Below are 17,854 nucleotides of genomic sequence, written 5' to 3'. Positions count from 1 at the left end.
TTCTGTAAGGCGAAAAATCTACACATATTTCATAAAATGGCCTTTATAATTTTTCACTCTACAATATCTTAGTTAATGGAGTATGTGTTGAATTTCTGTACTGTAAAGGAACTATTTTTTCTGAAATTTATGAATTCTTTGAGGATATATTTTTGAGAACTTACAAATATCCCATTGTTTCCTCCAACTTTTGCTATTAATTTATCATACACATGTGGATCTTGCTGACTATAATTATTGTCATTATGTGTCAATATTTTTGCTGTTTATCTAGTGTTTTTCTACTCTCCTTAAGCAGGATTCTTCATAAGGAAAGGACATCCCTTCTCCTTAGTTAATTAATTAAGCAGCTAATTAGTTCATCAATGTTTATTTTATTTTGTGGGTTATAGACTCCTGCAACTTTATTTGTTTTGTTGCTCAAAGTGGTCCAGCTTAGAACCATTGGCTCATAAATATTTTCTACATGCTCTATTCTTTTTTTCTATTTATTATTATTATCATTATTTATGTGTATGTGCATATGTGTGTGGATGCCCTCGGAGGATGAAAGAGGGTATCATCAGATCCTATGGCACTGGAGTTACAGGTAGTTATGAGCTGTCTGGCATGAGTCCTGGGAACTAAACTTGGGCCCTCTTCAAGAACAGCAAACTCTCTTAACTGCTGAGCCATCTCGCCAACTCTTTATTTTCTTTTAAAAAATCTAGTTGTATTCTTTGTTCTTCATCAATGTTTTTTATTCTGTTGGGTGCGTTGGTAGAGAAGATAGAGGTGATATCTCACAGAGACTATGATATCTTTTAGGGTTATGTGGTCTTCTGACTCACTTGAATGTAAGAGCATTTATTTGCATTGGGAAAGCAGAGAATCCTGAGTCACGGGGTTGATCATTTGCTGTGAGCAGGGTCCCATGACAACAGCAGGTTTAATACATGTCATTTCAATGGTTCTGAAATGAATACCCCATGGGAGAGATGGGAATCTCAACTTCTCATTTCCAGTCCAGCACTATTTCTGTGTGCTTAAGAAAGCTTAAGGCTGACAATAACACTTCTAAGGATATGCCATCTGCTTGTCTCTCAGCTCTGTGGCTTGTAAAACACAAGGAAAGAAAGAATTGAGGAATCTTGACTGTGAGAAGTTTATTAAAGGGATCTTTTTTTGTCCCATTCTCCCTGGGGAAGGCAATGCTATTGTCCTTCAATGAAACACATAATGCCTTGTCAAATGGGTGTCCATTCAAAGTCTTGGCATTGAGTTGTCTTTGTGGGATCTCAGCTCCCAGTGGCTCTCTTCCAGTTGCCACCTGAGCCATCTGGCTGAGCAAGCCTCCAAGTCCTGTGCTCTTGTCTGTGACTAAAGTCCTTCTCTCTCTGGATTAGCCTTCAGGGATCACAGGACAGTTTGGCCCCTTCTTTCCTCAGGTAATGCACTATTGTTGCCAACCACAGAGAACTTGATGTAATGCAGAGACTTGTGATAGGTATGTGTGTTCAGGAATGTGAGGGAGCAGGCTGGCTAATTAACAGGGAAGGAAAACAGTCTTTAAAGACACTGCTAGACGTTTAAATCCTCTGACCTTTCCTACATTTGTATTAGGACATTTCCAGTTGGTGAATTCAAGTTAAGTCAAGAACGTTTTTTTTTTTTTTTCCTGATAGTGAAGATTGAAATAAGTAAGTGAGATATTGCCTATGACATCATGTGTGTGAACATGGCTGGCTTCAAAGGAATATTTCATAGGTCCTTTCTTACTATGTGGCACCTCTTCTATATTATTTATTTCTTCAAGAACCTGTTTGTGATTTGGAAGATGAATCTAGTCGAGCAGTTTCAAATGATGCACTATCTATTTAATCTAGTGACAACTGGGGCCAGCTTGAAAGTTCATTACAGTTACTTAATCATGAGCAAATCTGTAATTTTATAAAGCTAAGAAAAGCTCTGATGCCCAAGGCAGACAGAAAACATGCATACTGAGAAGCAGATTTTTAATCCACCTGGCTACCATTGTTTATCTTTGGTTCCTTTTTTTTTTTCTAAAAGGAAGAAGTTGAATTTAAATCCAATTACCCAGAAAAAAAAAATGTACTATTTCAAAATATATCTACTAATTCAGTTATTATGCATTCAGTGCAGTGCTAGCTAATGACACTGGGACTACAGTCATAAGCAAAATGACTTTGACCCGATCGAGTTTAAGGTCTACAACAAAGCTGTCCAGCAGAAATAGGATGGGAGGCCAGATACGGTTGGGCTTGCCTGTGATCCTAGCACATTGAAGGCTGAGGTAGGAGAATTGGGAGTTTCAAACAAGCCTTGACTCCTAGCAAGACTGTCTTGTTTCATGAATGATAAAAAGAAATGTAATGTTAGCTCAAGTGTAACTTCAACATTTTGATTAGAAACTAAAGATTTAATTTAGTTTCTTTTAACTCAATTTAGCTAAAATACTTTATTGACATGTATGTCACTAATACTAAAATAATTGAAACATTTTATTTTTTATATATATATTACTGTCTTCATAATTTGGTGTGGATTTAACACGTGTGACACATCTCAGCTTGGCTGCTGCATTGGGGCAGGCATGTTTACTAATACCTACATAATCATTCAAGCAAATGTTTAGATTTTAATGGCAAGAAGTGGAACTTATTAGAGAAACGTATTAGAGAAAGCCAGCTTTGAGGAAAGGAAAAGCATATTCTTGGGACGAGCATGGGTGACATCTAGGAGCTGAAAACTCAGGGAAAATAAGGCCAGTGTGCTGAGTTTCTGAGAGTAGGGGAATGGGAAGAAGAGAGGTACCAAGATGGGAGGAGAGGAACAATCTAGGAGAAACACAGTTTCAGAAAAACAAACATATTTTTACTGTAGATGTTGGTGTCAGGTGCAGAGACATGGGGAAGAGAAATGAGAGAGGGGAGGGACTAGATCCTAGCTTTAGAGACATATGGAATGGCGCGTTACGAGTTACACTGTTTGTGAATGTTCTAATGTCCAAGCTTCTTGGGGATCACACATTAGGGAGTTAGAGACACAATTGAAATAGGAGCTGGAAAAAAAAAATGGCCAAATAGATCAGGAAGGGAGGAAAGATATGGTAAACTGTGTAGCCTTAAAAGATCAAAGGCTACAAGGGAGACTGTATTCAGTGGTGGTGGGGCAACAGGATAAAGCATAGAAGAGTCAAAGATGCTGATGTGAAACAGTGTGTGTGTGTGTGTGTGTGAAGTGTGTGTGTGTGTGTGTGTGTGTGTGTGTGTGTATGTGCTTTCGCATATGCATGGGGAACTGAAATCAGAAAATCTTCAGTAACACGTGAGTCCCAGCCTCCTTTAGTTGCCTGCTAGCAGTCTGGTGGGTGGTAAGTGACAAGTTTATGTAGAGATGAAGGGTCCAGCATTAAATAATAGCCATTTTATCATTACATTATGCTCTGCATACAAAGTTCCTGTCAGTGGCAGTTACATATGTTATTGTATATAACATATAGCCCAGATCTTATAGGATCTCTACCTAGCCTGTGCCAAGTGAGTTCTTGTGAGTACATTCTGTGATGCTTGCACAATGGCCAAAAATTGGCTAAAGGCACCTTTCTCAGAATGTTATCACTGTGGCCACACACTGAGGGTTTTGGAAGGAATAATCCAGAGACTTAAAGGAGGTTTTGGAAAATAAGCCCATTCTTCAAGTGACCACAGCATTGTACTGAGTCTGGAGAGAATCCATGTTTGTCTGGAGACTGTGGAGAAAACCTACTGTGTTATCTCCCTTACTCTTGCCACCTGACAAGTGAGGTATCTGCTGCACTAAGTTCTAGTCAACAACCACACTTAAAACACAACACACACACACACACACACACACACACACACACATTTAGACCATCTTTTCTTTTTGCCTTTACCGGACACAAAACATGCGGTTTTTGTCTTTCTGTGTCTCACTATTGCAGTTAACACAGTGACTTCCAGCTCTCTCATCACTGCAGCAAATAATATGATTTCCTTCTTTATGGCTGAATAGTACTCCTTTGTGCATGTATCTCAATTTTCTTTAGCCATTTGTGGCTGTCTGGGCAGGTTCCACATCATACTGTAGTAAATAGTGCTGCAATAATGCAAAAAGAAAAAAAAAAATGGAGGTCTCTGGCATGCCGAGTTCAGTTCTTTAACAGTCGTGGATTTAAGGAGCAATGACTCATTTGCTGAGACCCTTGAGAAAGGCTGATTCACGACTTCCTGGAGCTTGTGTTTCTCAGGCGCTTACCTGGAATGCTGAAACAGCAAAGGGCTGTCTCTTAGCCGCCTTGAACAATGATGTGACAGTTGCTAAGGTGGGCAGCAAGCTTCCTCACACACCCAGCTGAGACGGACCACTGCAATTCGAAAGATGCAAGCCTATCTTACAGGCTGGAACCACAGGGAAAGATGGGCAGGGATCCCCAGTGCACTGGTGCTGTGCAGTAGGGGCCTGCTTCTCAGGGACAGCTGTTTTATGCAGGATGCTATGTCTGCTTTCCCTCCCCTGCTTCAGGCATCAGGAGTTAAGACCGATAGGTGCTTGGATAATAAAAGATGGCCCTGTATAAGATGGAGTGACCACAAACCAGGACAGGACAAGTGACTCTTAATCTAGGCTTGTTAACATGTCTGCATTTAAACAAAATGATTAAAGGCAATGAAGAGCTGAGCTCAGTGTTTCTTGAATAACACAGACTTTAAAGAAACAAGTAAATTAAGAGAAACATGACCAAATCTTTCATTGTATGGTGGCCTGGACAACAGAGCTCTTGAAGTCTTGTGTGGAGGGAGGGGGGATGGCAGGGGAGCCTGGGAACCAACCTTGATCTGATCAGTCAAGACCCTGGAAGACATGAGTTGTTTGCATTTTCTTCTAAGAGTGATGGGAAGCTGGGGACATTTTGTGTTATTACTCAGAAGAATATTTACAGGATGTGATGTGTGTTTGTTAATGAGCTTTCTTTGGCTGCACTGGGGCTAACTGTGAGGGGCCTGGGAGGAAAAATGGATTCCTCTTACTGATTACTGATTCATGAAGCTGCTGCTAAGGTTTGACTCTCAAGTGACCAGGCAATAAACAGAAAGGACTCACAGAGACATGAAAGGAACAGGCCAGCCACGCAGGAAGGGGCTCCCACCAGCCACATTTCTTGCTGGCTTGCTAACGCAGCCCGAATCAAAGGAAATAGATCATACAAAAAGCTTCTTTGTAGTTTCGTTTAAAGAGAAGCCATGCTTTAGGAACAAGCTTGGAGAGTGTGGAGAGCACACTGATGCGCAGGCTAGCCCCTATTCTGAGGATAGGCGTGGATCAGGTGAGTGCACCAGACTTGCCACTCCCTCTACAGCCTTCCCAGCTCTGATTCTTTAGGGGAGCTCCCTCTCTTGAGAGGAATCAAGAGTCCTTGAAGCTGACCCTTCATCCCAAGGAGAGACTTCCTCTTCCTGTGGGCTGTTTTTTCTTCTCCTCCTCTCTGCACCAGGGCCTCTGGCTGGTTTTGCTGAGGCCTCACGCTGCTTACAATTAGAAGACCATTCAGCATGATGGTTGCGCGGGATCCTTTCTTCTTTTGCTTGAAGTCGAATAATGATGAAATCATCCCTGGTTTTGACCTCTCCCCTGGCTGAAGGAACCATTGTGCCTCTGACTGCCTCTGTCCCCTGAAGCTCAACATATGTGTTTGATCTCAGCTCAATCCTCCAGACCTAGGGTGGCCTAGCTCACCTGACCTAAATCTCTGACTGACCTGGACATTTTTAGAAGAATAATGTCCTCTCTGGTGCGGATCCAGATGTATCACTTAGCTGTAGGCTGGTGGTTTTCTCTTGGATCTGTTCAAACACTAGGTGATTAGCAGCCTCTGGATTTTGGTCTTGAATGCTGAACCCAATCTTTCACACTGCTTCCCTTAGCCAAGACTTTTAGGCCTCTCTTTTAGTAAGGTCTGGCTGTCTGATTGGTCTTTCTCTGCTATGCTCTTCTCTTTTATTGGTACAACTGGACATCACTGGACAACAAACTTCCAGATATTGATCAGCCCTGAAGCCAGATGCTCATGGGAAAAAAATGGTTCTCAAATCATATTTCAGTGCTACTATGAAATAAACAATTTTATAAACAAATCAATTTTAATAGATTTTGAAAACTAACTCAGTCCCTTTAAAGGTCATCTTTGTGGAATTTTATTAATGAGATTTCATTTAAAGTTTAATAACACAATATAGTGGTTTCCAATTTTTTATTGCCTATGAGATACTAAGAGGTATCTCTCACTGATTATATATATACTGTTTAAAGTATAATTTGTCCCATAGATAGGGTTAAGTGGATTTATAAATGATAGCTAGTATATTTTAAAATATACATTTTAAACTTTAGACTGAGCATCATTTAAGAAGCTTCAGTCACTATCATTAAAATAATTTTAGCTCTATTTTAAAAAAGAGATATGCTGTAACGGTTATGTCTATGGGCACATTAGTAAACTGTGATCTTGCCAATAACATATGACAAGTGCTCATTGGAAGAACCCCCTTCCAAGGTATTCTGGCTTGGTTGTAGGAGCATAGGAAGGATGAAGGAGCTGGGGAGGAGTCTGCACCTTACATGGTTCACACATGCACACTCAAAGGACTGCTTGGGAGGAATACTGGCCTTAGGATTCGCTTGCGAGATTTGCCAGAATTTCCGGATACTAACCCACTGACCATTCTTAAGATTATCTTTTTCCAATTACGACTTCCCTTCAAGCTTAATTACACGCGGAAGTGCAGACACGGGAGGGCTGTTAAACAGCTGATAATGAGGCCAAAGTGCTTGTGTGCTTTGCACCTGCCTTTGTTTGATCACATGCTGGTCTTCCTGGTAATGGACTGTGAACTAGGCATTCAAACCTTTCAGGACTCAAACCAAAAAAACATATTTGCATAAAGTCCAATATTCATTGCCCCCGAAGCGCCCCCGATGTACATGTGTCCCTCTCTCCCCTCCTTAAGGGAAGCAGAGTCTCCTCAGTGATGGAAGAAAGCCCGTGGACTTTCCCCGTCACACTCCCACATCTGCGGGGCTTTGCTTCCCCTTGCGAGGTCTGCAATAGTTTCTGCATAAATAAAATCTATTTCAAAAGTCCTTTTTAAAATCAAGACTTAAGGGGATATAATTTGGAAAGAGAATCTTTATTTCTATTCTTTATTCATGTTCTGTCATCACGCCTGTCATGGTGCTTTCTAATTTTTATTCTGAAGAAAATAATTTTCTTCTAAATTTACTAACAAATGGAAACATTGCTTTGCTGGTTTAAAGAGAGCACAGGAACACTTGCTCAACCCCAGATTTTAGCAGTCTACATAAAGTCAAACATGGTTTCATGGTTTTTCTGCAGCAATAGAACAATTAATAACAGGAGATCTAATCTAGGGGTTTCTCTATAAAGTACATTATATATGTGTATGGTGTGTATGTGTGTGCTGTGTGTGTGTATGTGTGTGCTGTGTGTGTGTGTGTGTGTGTGTGATGTGTGTATGTGTGTGTGATATATGCACACAAGTGTGAGACGTATGCAAGGTGTGTGATTACATCTGCTTACATGGGTCCAGGGGATTTGAACCCAGGTCATCATACTTGCAAGCTCTATTACCAGCTGAGCCTTCTCCCCAGTCTGCAATTGCATTTTTCAGGGAGGAAAGTGGGTGTAAAGCAATTTGATCACCAAAGCCCATTTGCCATTCTTCAACTTGAACATCTTGATTAGAATAATCCCTTTGCAAGTCTTCAGCAAGTCTTACAGAACTTAATGTGACCCGGCTTTTATCTCATTCCACGATGTGCTACATCTCACAAAAGCAGAGTTCCTCTGACTCCTGCTATGCCATCTGAGCTCCCTGAGGTGCAACAATGCTAATGCCACTGAGCTGCCCAGGGATGGCTGTGGCCCAAGGTGTGCGCAGTGGCATAACCCACAGCCACACTGGCTACAGTGCTGCCATCTTATCCATCAGACCTGGTTACTAGATGACTTCATCAGGTGAGCTCACTGCCCGTGGTGGCTGGAAGCTTGGGCCCAGCTTTCCTCTGAGGGCCCAGCAGGCAGGAAGAGACCACAGGAAGACTGAAGCTTCAGCTTCCACAAGTCGTTCTAAATATGCCAAGTTTTCTTTTTGTTTATACAACTACTCCATGTTCATGACTGAAAAATTAAAACTACAGATTAATAGAAAAAAATAAAAAGTACCCTAAATACCATCTGGTGGAAGAACCCTCCCTGAACAGTTTGGCTTATAACAATATTATTGTTGGTACATGTTGCCACAAGAATGTTCTACAAACTCCCTGTTTAAAGAAGTGATGTCCACTGGAGATCTATGTGTAAAATTTGGGGTTCTGTAATCTGAATAGGCAAATAGTTCAGGGTAATGAGGAGGTAGAGCACGGAGACATGTAATCTAATGGCATGGAAAGATGGTATCTGAGTATTTGATGGCAGAATCATTCCACTGTGGAGTTAGAGAAAAACCTTGCCAGGGCAGGGAACTGGCTCAAACACCTGCAGGCTGAACAGTGTGGGATTCCTGTGAGGTGATTCAGCACCCCTGCCCAAGTCCTTCAATTCTTTTATGTGTCTAGCTTCATTAATAATTGAAGAAATTTTATAAAGTTCTACTACTTATGAAATTAGCACAAAAAGAAAACAAACAGAAACAAAAACAAACCCCCCAAACCTCAAACCAAACCGAACCACCGCCAACAACCAACTAACCAAACCAAACCAAACCAAACCAAACCAAACCAAACCAAACCAAACCAAACCAAACCAAACCAGACCAAAAAAACTGACTTTAATGCTAAAACATAATGCTAATGGAGGCGTGGAAAACTAGGTACATTCATATGCCGTTCTACATTGTCCCAGTGATTCTGGAGGCCACCTTGCCCAAGTAGAAACAGGTGGTTGATATTGTCTTCTTGTGCTGTTATCCCCCATGTTATCAGATAGAGCTGTAGGAAATAATAAAATCACAAGAATTTATTCTAAGAGAGTTACAGGTTACATGTTGGGTGATCAAGGAAATCACTGTCAAGTGACTTGTCTATTTCCAGTTGTACTCTGGAAATAAAGGCAGGAGGATCAGAAGTTCAAGGTCGTTTTCTGATACTTCATGGGTTCAAGGCCAGTCTGGCATATATGAGACCGTCTAAGACAAAAAGAAAAAAAGATAAAAGAATGGTAACAAATAAACTTTTTTTTTTAAATTAAAAATACTTTGACAAAACTCATGCTTTTATCATGCATGCGTACATGTGTGCATGGTGTATTTGTGAGTGTAGGTTTGTACATATATGTATGTATGTGTGCAAGTTTATGTGAAGGCCAGAGGCCAATGTCATGTCTTTCCTCACTTTTTAGCATTAGTTTTTGAGACAGGTCTCTCACATTTGTGTCTGTGAGATTGGTTAATAGCAATGGAACAGAAACTTGGTCCTTATATCATTCGACGTAACATCCAGTAGCATAAATTACATAACATTTGTTTATTCCATTCACTAAGTTACTCAGCGCTGGTTTGTTTACTTTGTAAGACAAGGTCTTGTGTATCTCAGTATCGTAGGCTGGCCTCAAACTCAATATGCAGTGAATAATGATTCAACCTTGCTTGGGGATCAAAGCCAGGGTTTCATGGGTGCTAGGCAAGCAGTTTACCAACAGAGCCGTAGCCCCTTCCCCTATCAGTAAGCTTTTTAAAACAGAGCCACCATGACCATTCTACCACAGGTATTCTGGAAAAGTAGAGTGTTCATACCTGCAGAGTTGTAGGTAAATAGATATTTGGCTTAGAACACACTGTCAAACAATTTCCCAAAGTTGTTATACTACTTTGTATTCTTTTTTTTACAATAAAAAAATTTCAAAAATTTTATTTGTCTGTGTGTGTGTGTGTGTGTGTGTGTGTGTGTGTGTGTGTGTGTGTGTGTATGTGTATACACATGTGCCCATGCTCCTGGAATATTCTAGGCCTAAACAACAACAAAACGTTTATGCAAATATAATTCAAGGAGGGGGCCAGGTTCCAGCCCCAGCAGGCAGCAGATCTTGGCAGCTTCAGCCACGGACTTCTGGGTTTAGAGTTAAGAAGAAAAAAGGAAACAGGCTGTGGAATCTTGCTTCACGGTTAAGGAAAGCAGCTAGGGCCAGGTATGTATCAGAGGATTCTCTGCATGGAGGCTGGGAAGGCCGTTGTGAAGAGTTGTGAAGGTAAAGCCTAGATTGTATTGGAGACCCAAGATGTTGAAGATGCCAGCGCCATGGGATACCGGCCAAGGAAAGCTGCTGACAGGGAATGGAAGCAGCCCAAGAGAGAAGTGTGTTATAAGCAGCCAAGATGAAAGGAGATGGAGATCTGAAATATCAGACATGGAGATGCAGAATTTGGTGTTTGTGCTGGGTTTGTTCTTGCTCTGGCTTAGTATTTCCTCGCTATGGCCCCTTTCCGCCATTTTGAAATGCTAATGTATATTGGAAGTATGTGATCTGCTTTTAATTTTTATTTTATAGGAGGTTACAGTTAAGAGATCGCTTTGAATCTCAGAAGAGACTTTGAACTTTGAAACATTGAGACTGTGAAAGACTAGGGGGACTTTTGAAGCTGCACTGAACGAATTTTGTATTGTGATATGGCGACAAGACTCTGGAGTCCAGGGAGTGGGAAGTGATAGTTTGGATGAAAACAGCCCTCAGAAGCTTGTGTGCTTGAATGCTTAGTCTCTAGTTAGTGGAACTATTTGGTAAGGATGAGGCAGTATGGCCATGTTAGAGGAGGCTTGTCCATGGGCTTTAAAGTTTTAAAAGCCCGTGCCAGGCCCAGTCATCTTTCTCTCTGCCTGCTGCCTGAGAATCTGTGTAAAACTGTCAGCTATTGCTCCAGTGACACACTGTCTGCTTCCTACCATGATGACCATGAACTAACCTTCTAACACTTTAAGCAAGCCTCCAATTGAATGCTTTCTTTTGAGTTGGCTTGGTAATGGAGTCTTTTTACAGCAATAGACTAATAATGAAGGCACATGTCTTTTGCATGTGCTCACCCTCAATGTGCTGGCATAGGCCTGACCTGCCTTCTAGAAAGAAAGATAGCAAAGTAGAAATTTGAGGGCGGGCCCCATACATGTCACCTTTTATTATCTCAAGAAGCACATTGTCTCTTGTGACTTTAATAGTGACACGCATTCTTCTACCTTTGATGCTGGGGCTGGCATTGCCTTCAAAGACCATTATTAAGCTAATTTTCAAATATGACAATGAATTTGGTATAGGAACAATTTAGTAGACCTTCTTGTCCACACAACTTCCAAGAAATGAGAGCTGTTCACCCAGCAAGAACACAAAGACAGAGAGAATCCCTCCACAGCTGGGCGTCCCTGTTTCAGGTCAATGCCCAACACACTGAGAATCTCTTCTCCTTAGCTTCTATCACAAATACTCTTTAAAAGGAGAGGCATTTAGGAAGCCCTGTCTTGTAATGTAGCATCAGTAAAGCATTGGGCTGTGCTGCTCCACTTTCTTCAAAATGTCTAAGACAAGACCTCCATACTTTACTTAAGAGAAAAGATAGTATCAGATGGTAAGACTATTGAACAAATGACACAGACAAGAGGCTTGGTGGACATGCAGCAAGAGAAGGAAATGCCCTTCTAAGGGAGATGTCAGAAAGGCGTTCTGAAGCTGTGTGGACTGAGACCAGATGTGGAAGCTTCATGTTCTGGAAAAGAGCCTGAGGGAGTTATCTCTATGAAGGACTTTCCAACTAAAGCTTCTGCCATAACCAGGGCCAGGCCTCATTAGCATTTCTCAGGAACTTGATTTGAAGTCCATTGGTGATTGAAGGGGAGAGCAGAATGTACAAGCTGACTATGCAGTCTGAGTTGTGGTGATCAATGGCTTCATTTGTGGTTCTAGGAAGTCGGAAGTCTCAAGGGAAAGCTTGACTGGGTGGTACTGATTGTAGGTGTAGTAAGAGGCAGGCAGCAAGCATGACTCAAAGACTCCCACCAGGTAGGAGTGTGGGACTGGGTGGAAAGCGAAGTAATGGTCAAGCTGGGAAATCATTTCCTGAGTCTGCCTTGGGGAAGAGAGGCTGTGAGAACCCAAAGAGAGACAGGAACAAGAGAACAACTTCTTACTCTTCTCTCACAATGCACTGGCAGCTGAAGTGGCTGGAAGCTACTGACCCTGTTACTCCTCCGAGTCCTGTATGTTGGTGACAGTGAGTGAGATGTCCTCTCTCAGTAACCCCACTTGTGATTATCCATTGGCTAGAATAAGTCATGATCAGACATCATGGGAGTAAAGTCATCCTTCCTGGAGAATCTGTTACCCAGGACCACCACGAACTCCAGGCTGATCATCTTCATCTCCTGTAGCAAAAGTCAGGGGTTGGAGGGGATAGATGGTGGTTGGTTTAAAGAGAAGCTGTTATGTTTGGTTTGCAGTCTGGCCATTCCTCAAGGGAGCAGACACCAGTGCTGCTGCTGTGGTAATGTGGCGGGGCTGCCTGCTTACTGTGAACTTCTGTGAGGCTAACCAAGATCTGACATGTTAATATGGCTTTGATGCTCTTAGCTTCTAAGTCACTGAAAATGCAGTTCTGGGAAAATTCCTGAGGGTATTTCTTTGAACATTGAAATCTTCATCTGGGGGGGTGGGGAGGGAGGGAGAAAGGGAAGGGAGAAAGGAAGAGAGAGAAGGAGAGAGAGAGAGGGAGGGAGGTGAAGAGGGAGAGTTTGCTCCTCCATGATTCCCCATTTTGGAGCGAACTACTCCCCATCACTTATGAACATCATGGTCTCTCATTCTAAACTTCTTTAATGCTAGCACTTCCAAAATTTCCCCTGTTTAGAAAACACTGGTAAATAGATAACTTAAAAATCGTCTTTCTGTTAGAAAAGTGTCTATTTGTTATTGCTCAGTGACACACTGCATAAAGGAACATTTTAAAACTCACAAATATTTTCTTGTAAATTATTTCATGTTGATGGGCAGGGAAGTACCAACATTCTAAGGTTGTTGGGATACAGATAGGTAAATGAATTGGCTCATGGCCGTGCCTGTAGTAAATGATAAATCTGGGCCTAAATTCCAGGCTTCTACTTTAAGACCAAGGCAAATGACCTGGAGTGTATTAGATCTGTGAAAATGAAGGTTTTATTTCCTTGTCAAGTGTAAAGGAAGAAAAATGTATTCCATGACTTTTCTTCTTGTTAAAAAATAAATTACTTTTATTTCCAATAACATACAGGAATTTAGAATATAGTCTTTAAAATTTAAAGAACAATGTGTTATAGGTATCTGCTTATAGTCTGTGCACCATGTTCATGCCTGGTATGCTGCAGAGGTCGGAAGAGGACCTTAGATCTCCTGGAACTAGACTTAGAGACAGCTGTGAACCACCACATGGGTCTGGGAATTGAACCTGGGTCCTTGGGAAGAAGAGCCAGTACTCTTAACCATAGAGACATCTTTCCAATCCCAGAATATATTCTTGAGAGTGCAAACAGAGCAAATCTTCAGTCCTGCTGTCCTTCATGGAGGTAACTGCTGTTATGAGTTTGGTAGGTTTTTTTTTTTTTCCCTTAAAAAATACTCAACGATACTTTTATATCACTATAAAAGTGGTATATGGTCATTACAGGAGCCGGAAGGAATAAAAAATCTCATCATGCTACTTGGAGGCAAAGTTAATATTTCATTGTACTTCGTATTAACCTTCATCTAGGCGTGCTTTCACAATTATACATGACTTACATAACTAAGGTTTTAGTGGATGTATGACTGACTGCTTTTTAAAAAGTTACGTATCAGGAACATTTTCTCATGCTAATAAGTTTTTGGAATGGTATTTTAAAGGCAGCATGTTTCTTTAATTAGGGGCGGCACAGTCGTTTCGTTAACCATTTACTACATTGCTGGAAGTTTCCAGTGTTTGTACCATTGTAAATGATGCTCAGGTGTGTTGTCTCTTTTTCATAAGGAAGGAATGCTTCTTAGGCTCAAATGTTACACGTTTTCCTTTATTGACCCTACCAACCATGTTGGTAGAAGTCTGGTACTGTGTTAATTATCAATTCTAATCATTTGGGGGAGGGCCGGGTCTCCTGGCCACCCGGCCATTTGTACCAAATGAATAATGGAGAGAGCAGTGGTAACGAGCATGGCTGTTTGGCCGTTCATTAATGCCATCTGCTCAGCAAAACATTAATGAGCTGCACTTTTGACCCATGAAGAGCGCTTTTAATTACAGCTCTTTCTTGGTGGCTTTGCTCTTTTGATTCTACCAGTCTGCTGGAGCCTTTGAACACACTGTCTATGCTCTGCAGCCATGAATGAGCTCCCTGGCTTTGAGCTGATATAAGCATTACAGTAGAAAGGGCATGATAAAAGGGCAAACATCCCTCTAAGCTGTGGTTTTCACGCTGAAGCTGGGATAAATGAGGTCGAGGTTGAAAGCTCCCACAGTTACTTGACTAACAGACCAATCACAAGAGATCTAAGCAATGAACGGTTGCCCAAAGATTACGAGTGCTATCAAAAACATAAACATGATCAGCCTAAATAGCAATCAAAGACATTGACTAATAATTAAAATATTACAGCATTTTAAGCTATAAAATCCACTATTTTTCGATGGAATATCCAATTTCATCATGGTATACTGCTGGCATCATAGTATGATGGGTTCGTTTGTGAAAAGCTTACTTGGCAGTGAGGTTGAAGATAGATGCTATCTGTTAACTTAGGAGTAAATATTAATGTCTTAAAATCTGCTTTCTCTGTGAGGCGATATTTATGTTTAGCAAAATGTATTTAAAAAAAGAATTATCACCGTAAGATTCTAGCAACGTTTAGTTATAAATGTTAGCTTATGTTAGTGATATGATTATAATTCCTGGGAGGGAGGATATCATCATCAGTGACACACAAGAGACAGAAACATTTTGTCAAGCTCCCGTTCCATAGGTTAGCTGTTGTGCTAACACCATGGATATAGAAAGGAATGACTGTACATGCAAACAGCTCACAACTGTCTATAACTCTAGTTCTAGCAAATCTGATGTCTCCTTTTGGTCCCTTCAGGCATTACAGAGAGACCAGACATACAGAGAATACACCATACATCAAAATAAATACATCTTTAAAAAATAAAAAGATGATATGCGGTTATATAAAAGAGTATGTTTTGGAAGCATGGTTTAGAAAATCAATTTGACCAGAGGAATTTGAAGAGACATTTTCTTATTGTTGAGACATTTGTATTACTGACACAGTTAATCAGGGGGTAAAGCAAAGGCTCCCCCTGGTCTTCATAGTTCTTAGCTGCCCTGTCTATTGACTTGACCTATTGCCAGGCCCTATAGGGTAAGAGGAAATACAGTCCTCAGTGCACAAGACTTATGTAGTCTTAGTGCTTGATTTGGTTAAGATTCTAAGTTCATAGTTAATCAAAGCTTGCTTTTTATCAAATTAAACAGAATAAAATGCCACAGTTCCTACTGACACCAACACAGGACACAGTTTGCTCCCCCTGGGAATGCAGCCATTTCTGCCCCATTTCTGGAAATGCACTTCATACTGTTACTGTCACCACCATTGATAGAACAGACTCTGCTCTCTCTGCTTTTTGGAATCACTTGATTCCAAAGTGACATTTTCACTGTTTAGGTCTTAGGGTCGTGCAGAAAAACAACACCAAACATTTCATCACTTTTTAACATATACAGAAACCACCTCTGACTTAATCCCAAATATGAAATGTGTTTGCTGACACCATAACTGATGAGAATAAGGTCAGATCTTTCTGAGGATATGGGCAAGGGCAACACAGTATATCTCAATCACATGCGTATGTTAACTTGTATTTGCTTTGTCGTTTTGGTACAAACTTAAGACCAGGTAGGCAAGAAGTTAGACATGAGGTAATCAAAGAATCTGTACTTGTATCTTGGAGCTGGGTCTCTCCTGATAGCCAGAATGCTCTTAAGGTTAAAACTGCCTTACAACTTCAGTAAGGTGCTTCCTGCTATATAAGAAAACTCAGGCGCCACAGGGCTTTGCTAATTGAGTCACATGCACACCAATGAAAAGCCTGTATTGACTCTGGGAAGGGAAGCAGATCAGTATCTTGCTCAGCCATCCTCAGAGACGCTTCCTCCTGTAGCAGATGGGACTGGATACAGAAACCCATAGCCATGTAATATGTAGATCTTGGAACACTCAGCCCTAAACAGGATGTCTCCATCAAATTGCTCCCTCAGGGATCAGAGAACCCTACGAAGAGGAGGCAGAAAGAATGTAGGAGCCAGAAGGGATGGAGGACCCCAAGCAAACAAGGCCCTGTAAATCAACATGACAGACATACTTATGAACTCACAGAGACTGGGGCAGCATGAATAAGGCCTGCCTGGGTCTTCACCAGTTGGGTTCCTAGAATTGGAAGGGAAAAAAAAAAAGGACACTCTGAAGCTATCTCCAATTGACAACTACTTGCAAATGATAATGTACTTTTCTCCAAAAGAGTCTCACTGGGGAAACAAACTATCCTTAAGGGGGTAGGTTGCTTGCCCAGCAATAGATGGCCAACAGAAAACGAACTCAGTGTCATCTTTGGGTGTTCCTTGTCTCATAATGTCACGTTAGGCCTTTTTCTCTTTCAATTTTATCATTACTTCACTTACATGTTTTTCTTCCTCTCTTTTTTATCTTTGTGTATATATATTATGATGTCCAGTTTAGTGTTTTTATGGGACTCCTGAATGTTCAAATAAGTGGGTCTCTATTCTTATGCATTCTCTTGGGATTTTTCTGTTTGTTTGTTCTGTTTTTCAATGTGTTAGTTTTTGAAAGATCTATTTTTAATAAAAGGAAAAAATAGGAAGACAAAAAGAAACCAAAAAGGAAAGAAAAGTCTGACCCTACTGAGGTCTTTTGGTACGGGTTGAATTAGGTCACAGGTATTTTCACCATCTGAGTCTATGCTGAGTTATGTCCTTTCTCCAAACCTTACCCACCAGCACATTCCAATAAATCTTGACTGATTAGAAGTCAGCGCCATCACTGTTGACAAACAAATTGGCTAAAGAGATCTTTAGGTTTTACTCACAAGGTTTTCCTTCTTTTCTTTCTAAGAGAAGTATTACCCAATGAATGTGGAACATTCCGGTATCCTTCCAGGAGGTGCTAGAATATCTTACGGCGCCTTCTCTACGCCTTTGTGTTGACTGCTTGCAGGTCAGTCTCCTTGGTTTAGTGTTGCTTAAGGAGGGGTGGTGGAAGGAACTGTGCAGGGAGTATGAACCACTTGTTTACAAAACTACAAAATGTGCTTCCAGAAGGAGTTTGTACTTTGGCCTTTAAGATTAATACACAACAGGGTACACTCAGTTAGTAGTGAGGCAGCTGAGATAAACCACTCATGATGGTCAGCTGGTGTCTCATGACCTGACTGCTGGTCTTTATCAAACTCTGTAGCAAGATGTTTTTCATGAGGGCGACAATTACTTGCTGAAAAGGGCCTGGCTTTTCTCCAAAACCCTAGGGGCTTCTGAGAGATTTTTGTATTATCACTTGCTGTGGGCTCAATTTAGCACCTTTACTCATTCATCCCGTATATCAGAGTTACAGTTTGCCCTGATGAGTCATAAAGGTTGGAAACAAAACTGGTAGAGCTGTGGGGAATTCCTGTTGATTAGGCTCTCTTTAAAGTTGCAGCACAGTCGCATATAAATACAGAAAAGCTACTTTTGCCAGGCGGTGGTGGCGCACGCCTTTAATCCC

General features: G+C 41.1%; 2 long non-coding RNA genes across 5 annotated transcripts in view; one reads left to right on the top strand and one right to left on the bottom strand.

The window, feature by feature from the left end:
* Nucleotides 1-17,854, top strand: part of LOC143443685 (uncharacterized) — a 39,140-nt gene that overhangs the window by 16,277 nt on the left and 5,009 nt on the right. Inside the window, exon 3 of one of the 4 annotated variants that reach the window (XR_013112864.1) lies at nucleotides 10,043-10,222. The exons of 2 other annotated variants lie outside the window; for them this stretch is intronic. This is a non-coding gene — a long non-coding RNA (uncharacterized LOC143443685). Of the gene's footprint in view, nucleotides 1-10,042; nucleotides 10,223-17,165; nucleotides 17,309-17,854 lie in introns of those variants that run through there. One more of the 4 variants, XR_013112865.1, reaches the window with a different exon arrangement.
* Nucleotides 8,844-17,399, bottom strand: LOC143443684 (uncharacterized). The gene is made up of 3 exons (XR_013112862.1): nucleotides 17,181-17,399; nucleotides 16,452-16,504; nucleotides 8,844-9,027 (listed from the first exon to the last, which is right to left on the bottom strand). It is a non-coding gene; the product is annotated as an uncharacterized LOC143443684 (long non-coding RNA).

The sequence above is a fragment of the Arvicanthis niloticus genome, chromosome 10, assembly GCF_011762505.2.
Source record: "Arvicanthis niloticus isolate mArvNil1 chromosome 10, mArvNil1.pat.X, whole genome shotgun sequence".
Taxonomy (NCBI): domain Eukaryota; kingdom Metazoa; phylum Chordata; class Mammalia; order Rodentia; family Muridae; genus Arvicanthis; species Arvicanthis niloticus.
This window is presented reverse-complemented; position numbering and strand designations above follow the sequence as displayed.